This window comes from Hyaena hyaena, unplaced genomic scaffold (genome assembly GCF_003009895.1).
Source record: "Hyaena hyaena isolate Hyena2069 unplaced genomic scaffold, ASM300989v1 scaffold_87, whole genome shotgun sequence".
Classification (NCBI taxonomy): Eukaryota; Metazoa; Chordata; class Mammalia; order Carnivora; family Hyaenidae; genus Hyaena; species Hyaena hyaena.
Window position 1 is genome coordinate 2,006,475 of NW_024080718.1, and position 8,248 is coordinate 2,014,722.

Below are 8,248 nucleotides of genomic sequence, written 5' to 3' on the forward strand. Positions count from 1 at the left end.
TCAAATAACGGTGGAGTCCCTAGTGGGTGCTGGGTAACTGGGGTAATAGAGGTAAAGGAGACTTCATCCCTGCCCATAAGAGCCAAAACTTTCCATGAGAGACCTGGACCCAACGGGGAGCTATGTAAATAGAATGTTACTGAGTTATCCTGAAGGTGGTTGGAAGCATCGTGAATTCCCTGCTAATACCAGAGATGAATTGCTGGTCATCTCACAAGAAGGCTGTTGCATCATCAACAGAGAGGATCCTATGCTATACTGGCAGTGAGTCTCAGCCCATGTAGCATTTCATATGTGTGTGGGGAGGGGAGGTGTTTTCAGCAGGGTTAGGGGTACTCAACTGTTGGATGAATTCAGGAATGATAAGTGGTTTAGAAGTATGGGAAGTAATAAAAACAACTAAAGGGACGCCTGGGTGGCTCAGTCAGTTAAGTGTCTGACTCTTGATTTTGGCTCAGGTCATGATCTCACGGTTTGTGAGTTCAAGCCCCAAGTCAGGCTCTGTACTCAGTGCAGAGCCTGCCATGGATTCTCTCTAACCCTCTCTTTGCCCCTCTCCCACTTTCTTTCTATCTCTCTCTCTAAAAAAAATAAAAATAAACTTTAAAAACAACTAAAGAATGAATGACATTGCAGTCAGTATGACAGGACACAAACACATACTACAGATTAATGGATGAAATTTCAGAAAAGTGAAACAATAAGAAGCTCAAGAGTAGAGAGGAGATCAAAATGGATGTGCTTCTTACCAAGCTTTATTTATATAAGATGACTTTTTATTGAACAAGACTAATTCTTAGAGTTAGGTAGGGTCATCCCTGAACAATTACTCCTCAGATCTAGGAAATCTGGCCTACAGGGCGAAGAGAAGCTGAAAAGAATCAAAGTCACTTGTGAAATATGGAATGCGGATGTGTAACGTTTTGAGAGTCAAAAGGCAGCAACAGAGGTCTACACCCGCAGACTGAGTTTAGCCATCTGTGAAACTCGGCAGTCTGCGCTCTGCCTGAAGTAGGAGGGAAATGGCTGTGGATGTGACCATCGGCCTTGGCTCTCTGCTCCTCTGTTCTCAAACTTTTCATTCAGGACTCCACCCGAGCTAGGCCCATCATGCCTCTGTCCTACTCTCACACCACGGCCCTGGGTACAGCCAATGGGAAAACACTTCAGGTCAGTGACCCATAGCCCCACTGTGTGTGTATCCAGTTTACAATAGTTGGGTTCTTATCTTCTGCCTCTGAGCCGGATTCATAGCCTTAATAACTCACCTCCACCCCGTTCATCCAGGGCTTGGCCCTTGCCTTCCTCCCGTCAGCCCTCCTAAGGCCCTAACCCTTTCCCTGTACATCAGTCAACACTGGGACTGACCCCTTATGACCTGTTCGTCCCGTGCCCTCCCCCCCCCCCACCTGATTACCTACTTTCTTACTTTTGGATTTCACCTGTTTCGTGGCTGCCCTGATCCTAGGTTAAGCATACATTTTCAGAAATGTTGGATAACATTTGAAAATGCTCCATGGCCAGAGCCTAGATGGCAAGGTGCCTGCTTTGGAAGAAACTTGCTGGGGGCGGGGGGGGAGGGGGTTGCGGAGGAGTGGTGGATGCAGGTCTAGCCCTGTCTTCTGCTGCCCTAGAGACACAGCAGGATAGGGGCGCCTGGGTGGCTCAGTCAGTTGAGGGTCCAACTTCAGCTCAGGTCATGATCTCACGGTTCGTGGGTTCGAGACCCACATCAGGCTCTATGCTGACTGCCAGCTCAGAGCCTGGAGCCTGCTTCAGATTCTGTCTTCCTCTCTCTCTGACTCTCCCCTGCTCACACTGCCTCTCTCTCTCTCAGAAATAAATAAAACATTTAAAAAATTTTAATAAAATTAAAAAAATAAAATAAACAGAGACACAGCAGGAAAGAGGAGCCCTGGAAGGCACAGCCACAACTTTTCCCCGAGAAGCTTCAGTGTCCTCTCAAGCCATGTTTCCAGTTGGTTCTTGCTTCTGCTGGGCAGGTTAGCCACGTCTTAGCGGAACTTAAGGAAGAGGAGTTGCCATTTGAGCTGTGACACTCCAAGATAGGCAGTTAATTTCAATTAATACTGAGACTCAGGTCATTCAGTCGCCTTCTAAAAGTGTCTGATGACTGATGTCCAGGGACACTGGACAAGGTATCCCGCTGCACTGTAGATGAAAAAGGTGTGAGCTCTGGAACCAGGCTGCCTAGGTTTGAATCCTGGCTCTGCCAATAACTAGCTGGGGGACCTTGCACAAACCACATAACCATGCTGGGATCAGTTTTTTCATTTTTTAAAGGTTTCAATTTGATTATTTATTTTGAGAAAGGGGGTGGTGGGCAGAGAGAGAGAAAATCCCTGACAGCAGAGCCTGATGTGGGGCTCAGTCCCACAGTCCATGACCTGAACTGAAATCAAGAGTCATACACTTAGCCAATTGAGCCACCCAGGCCACCCAGGTTTTTTCTCATTTTTAAGCAGAAATAATAACCTCTATCTAAATGAGTTGTTAGGAGAATTAAATAAGTTGGTATATGTGAAATGATTAAAAAGAATTTGGCATATGGGAAATGCTCTATGGCATTGGCTACCATTTTGGCAAGGCAGGCTTAAAGCTACCATTTTTTCTCCTTACTTGATTTTTGGCACACAAGGATACCCTACAGATCATGGGCAGGAACATATCAGGGTTTTCAAACTCCATTTTGGTTGTACATTCCATGCACAGAAATCATTAATATATATACAGACACCTTTTTCCCATTGTGGTTTGCACTCTGTTTGATCTCAGTGGATTTGCTTACCAAAGAGACCCCCACCCCCGCCAAATCAGCAAAATGCAAGTTGCCTCCACTACAGTGACAGTATTAGGGGACCCTGATGCCTCACAACTTCCATCGTCTAAGGGAATGCTCACTTTCTGCCATTCCAGTCCAGCCACCATCCCTGGTTGCTCCAGGCTCTTGTCTTTGGCCTTGATTGAAAGTATCACAGGGTCGAGGTACTCATCTTCTCAGTGGTCTCCCTCCTCCGGGTACATAGCACCCAGGTCCTGTTATTCCTTCAGATTGCAGCTGCTAGCTGAGCCCACCTCAAAGAGTGAAACTAAATGTACTCCTGCAGCCAGCCTTTGCACCTCATCTTCCCTCTGCCTCACTGTCTTCTTCTACCCTGTCCTCTCCCCCTGACTTGTGCAGCCCCTTAGGTCTCCCTAAACTAAATCAAAGAGACTGGCCTCTTTGGCCTGGGAGTAACATTACTTCCTGGAGTACTGATAGAGAGAAGGACAGTAAACAAGAGGGAGAGTGCTCCTGTTGTAGATTTCCTCTGGTGACCAATGGGAACTGGGATGGGATGAGGGGGCTCATGCCCACGTCCACCTGCACTGCCATCTCCTGGGAGCTCCAGCATTGGAGACAAATGACTGTATTAGCCAGGACTCCTTCAGCTGGAAGGAATATAAACCAAGTTCAAAACGGCTTAAGCCAAAAACAAAATAATAGCTGATAAAACCGAGAAGTCCAGGATACCAGATCTTTCGCATGACCTGAAGACTGTGGCCAGGAGTCTGATTTTGCATAGCCCTCAGTTCGGCTTTTCTCTTTCTTTGGTGCCTTCAGTTAGGCTCTCCTCCAGTGCTGGCAAGGTAGCTGCTGCAAGTGGCAGACCCACATCCCTGGGCCCAGCAACCTCTACAGAAAGACAAGTTGTGTTTTGTTTTGTTTTCCAGTATTTCCAGAAAAATCTTGGGGCTGAGTACTTTGGGGATGACTTGGATCATAGGCTGATCATTGTCACCAGGGGAAAGAAACTGCCTATTGGCCAGATGTGGGTCACATGTCTGCCCCCACAGCCAATCCAGAAGGGGGGACCTCTGTTAGGCAGATGGCAGGTGAAGGGGAGCCCCCCCATGTGAAACATGAAATGGGCTACGCCCCAAAGTAAACTCCAAATGCACTTCCAGAAGGGAAAATGGGAAGGAGCCTGCTATGAAGGTCCACTGCAGCAGGGCACACTGAATAAGCACAATAGGGAGGTGAGGTCAATGTGAACAAAATCACAAGAGTCTCACACTTTATCATCAACATGAATGGAAGCCCAGTACCCTGAGAGGTGCCGGCCTGGCACGGGACTAAACAGGGACAAGAAAGCAACCCTGATTTAAGGCACCGCGGCGTTGCTGGTTTTCACCAGGGCACAATTTGGCCCATCTTGACTGAAACAAAGATGACAATTCTACTCATCAAGGATGAGTAAAGACTCATTTTGCACTTAACAAAACACTTTTACAAATTTCAGCTTTATTTTTCATCACGATGCTGGGTGATATAGCAAGTATTATTATTATATTTATTTTACAGGTGGGGTAACTGAGGCTCAGATAGCATAAGTGAGCAGCCGGAGGAGACAGAGCCAGCAAACAGCAGAACCATGATGTAATCTGAGGCCCCCTGACTGTAGTTTCACGCTCTCTCCTCTGAACTAATACATATCCCTGTAATATACTATCACTGCTGAGTATAAACCTTCTCTTGGGGACACGTCCTGAACCTACTTAATTCTAGCTTCCCAGACTCCCATGTGATTTAACAAAGTTGGCTTTGCAGGGAATCACTGTCATTATAGTACGCTCCATCTCCAAATCTTCACCCCCATCAACCAGGGTTCTTCCATTCCATTGCAGAGCATCTGAACCCGGCTACTTGTCTCCATTTATCAATCCAAAAATACGCTTCAGGAGAATACGAGCTCAAACAGATTTGAGGGATTATCTAAACTGCGGCAAGCAAACTGGCTGTCGGACCCAGAACATTCTTCGGGCCTCCAGAGTTTAAAGTCCCATTCCTTTATCTTTAGTCACCAAATCTGTAGGCTCGATCAAGTTCCCTGTGGCCTTGTGCTCTTAAATCAGGCACGTGGCAAGCTGATATATGGCCATTATTTATTACAATGGGATACATTTATCCATAAAACAATTATGTTCAGCCTAATCCCCAGCCAATTTAATACTGTCATGGAAAATAAAACCAACAATTCAACCAGCTAATGAAAATGTGAAGCCTTCACAAATCCACATTTATATTGTACTGCCTGTCCAATGATTACAGAAGTCATCTTTACAAAACCAAGACTTCCCAATACCTCTTGACTGTGGCTGTTCTCTCTCCATGTCCATCGTCACTACTGCAAGCCAAGCCACCACCAGTCTTGGGTGCTCTGACTGTGTAGTGTCACCCCAGTTAACTCTTTCTCTACCCACAGCAAGTGGGGTCTTTCTGAAAACACAAATCTAATGCTGTCAGATAAAATTAGAAATCTCTTCGAAGTCCGGAATAGGGTAGCCTGGTCTGGCTCCTGCTTCCTTTTCCCACCTGAGCTCTTACCAACCTTCCTCACTCCATGCTGGCACTTTCTCACAGGCTCTAGCACTCTCTGCCTGGAGAGCTTTCCCTTGTCCTGGCCCCTCCCACATCCTCACAAACCTCCTCCTTGTCCTTCCAGTCTCGGCTTAAATGTTTTTCTAGGGCACCTTCTCTGCCTGCCTCACTACCTGTATTCTCACCGCCACACAGTCAGGTCCTCCTGTGTATATTCCCTTGCAACACTCCAGGCTTCTCCCTTCCAGCAATGACTGCATTGATCTTTGTGTATTACACTGGTTGGATGTGAGGATTGCCTTGCCACCTTTGTGTCCCCAGCACCTGGCACAGTAGCTGACCACAGTAGCCCCTCCAAAAGTGCTTGCATGAGTAAACTACGCTCGGGCACCACTGGGCTGAGCAGATAGATTCTCCCTGACAGCTCCTCCCGTGGCCTTTCCCCCCAGATCTCTCCAGTCCCCTGGCACCGCAATGACCACCACTCAGACCACACTTGTCTTCCCTGATGCAGGGCTCTGCACCCCAAACCTCTCCCTGTTGCCTCGCCATCACTCCATCAACACATCCAATAGAACCTTTCCTCTGCTCCATTTCTGTAGGCTCAACTTTCTGCACACATGCTCATTTTGAAAAACCAACTGATTTTTTTTTAAATGAATTAACCACAAATGCTACAAACATCCAGAGCAGTGTCTCAGATATAGTAGGCACCTGAAACGATCAGTGGTTGCTTCAAACTACTGAATGTCACTTTTACTTTCCTTTGCTAACAGTGCACCAGACCTTCCATTTGGCTTAGGTACAGGTGTATAACACAACTAAACCCGTGAGCACTTTTCTGGGACCAACTAGGAAGGTGAGCCTTTCCCATTCTGGTAGGACTAAAGCCCGTAGGATGCCCAGAACTTCTGAGGGAAGAGTAGTAAGGAGGAAGGCATTGCAATCCATCCATGAAGCCAACATGGAAGAAAATGGAAACAAGATCTGGAGACAGAACAAGTGTTGAAGACATCACTTGACCCATTGGATTCTATTGTGCCTGATAGTTTCTTCTTTTGTTAAAGTGTGTCAGAGTTGGGCTTTTCTTACTTGCACCCAGAAAAATCCTGACTAGGCCATAAATTAAAGAATGAATAGATGAATGAACACAGTGAAAGGCAGCAGAACTGACCTCTGAAGGCCTTCATTCCAGTCTTGGTTCTACAAGGTCCCAGAGAGAGACCTTGAGTGAAACTCTGAGTTTCAGTTTCCTAATCCACAGACTGAGTAGAGTGGTTGGATCAATCTTTAATATTCCTTCTAGGCTTAAAATTCTAGGGTTCTGTGATACTAAGATGTCCACAAACCTAACACAAAGGAATTAGTTCCAAGTGGTTAGAATGTGGAATAAGAACCTATATGAGAAATAGTACTGGATCGGGTGGGGGGGGGAGGAGGGGGAGGGCAGGAATCCTTCCTGGCTCTCCCATATCTCAGGTGTGCACAGCTTTCTATTATATTTCCAGGTTAGGGAAACAAGGAACATCCTGAACTGATAATAGAACCTACTGGAGTTTGAAGCCAACAAATAGCAAAATAGCCATCCCAGGGGTGCCTGGGTGGCTCAGTCGATTGAGTGTCTAACTCTTGGTTTTGGCTCAAGTCATGATCTCACAGTTCATGAGTTTGAGCCCTGCACTGGGCTCTGTGCTCACAGCACAGAGCCTGCTTGGGATTCTCTCTCTCTCTCTGTGTCTCTCTCTCTGCCCTTCCCATGCTTGTGCACGCTCTCTCTCTCTCCCTCAAAATAAATAAACTTAAAAAAAATCACAATCCTAGAGTCAGTAGAGTTTCATGAGAGTGACTGTCTACTTCACAGTCACTGGAGATGATATATACATGCATATATATTACTTTAAGTTAAATATACCTGGGAGACATGACTTTTCTTAAACTTAAGATAAATAAAAATATAACCACTCATAATTAAGCATAAATAATAATCATTATTATAATAGTGATTATAATTCTAGCCAAAGTAGAGTTAGTAAAGAAAGTTAATGAAGGGATGCCTGGGTGGCTCAGTCAGTTAAGTGTCCACCTCTTGATTTCAGCTCAGGTCGTGATTTCATGGTTCGTGAGATCAAGCCCCAAGTTGGGCTCTGTGCTGATAGTGCAGAGCCTGCTTGGGATTCTCTCTCTCCTTGTTTCTCTGCCCCTCTCCCCTCATATTCTCTCTCTCCGTCTTGCTTTCTCTTGCAAAAATAAATAAATATTTAAAAAATTTTAAGTGAAAGAAATATAATGTATTATCACACTTGGTTAAATGAAAGATAAGGTGGCTGTTGTTCTGGTCATAATGGATAACATGATAAAGATCTGTGGCCACCTGTTTCAACTTTTAACTATATGGGTTTCTGGACCACCATTCGAATCAAAGATACATTCTGTTTAAAAGAAGTACTTTTCTTACAGAAGACACACTGCCATATAAAACTAGACATTGAGGCAGAGTCTAGTCTTACATATCAATGAGAAATTTCCCACAGTTATTGTTAATAGCATCCTGACTTATCCATTTACTTTTAGAGTTATGTAAATTGAAAATCCAGCATCACACTTAAAACACCTACCCCATCACATAAACCAAGTAGAATAATTTTCTTTCTTCTTGCTGGTCATTTGCATGTTCAGAAGGCAGTTCCAAAAAATTTTACCCTTTGATTTGTTATTCCTTAGCCTATCCCATAACTTGCACTAAAAAATGAGATCTTGCTTATCTTTGCAATAATCACAGAATGACCACACCTCCTTAAACAATCGTGTTTCAATTAGCCTTAGATTCAAATTTTTAAACCACCTTTAAAGTTCTCTTTTAACTTT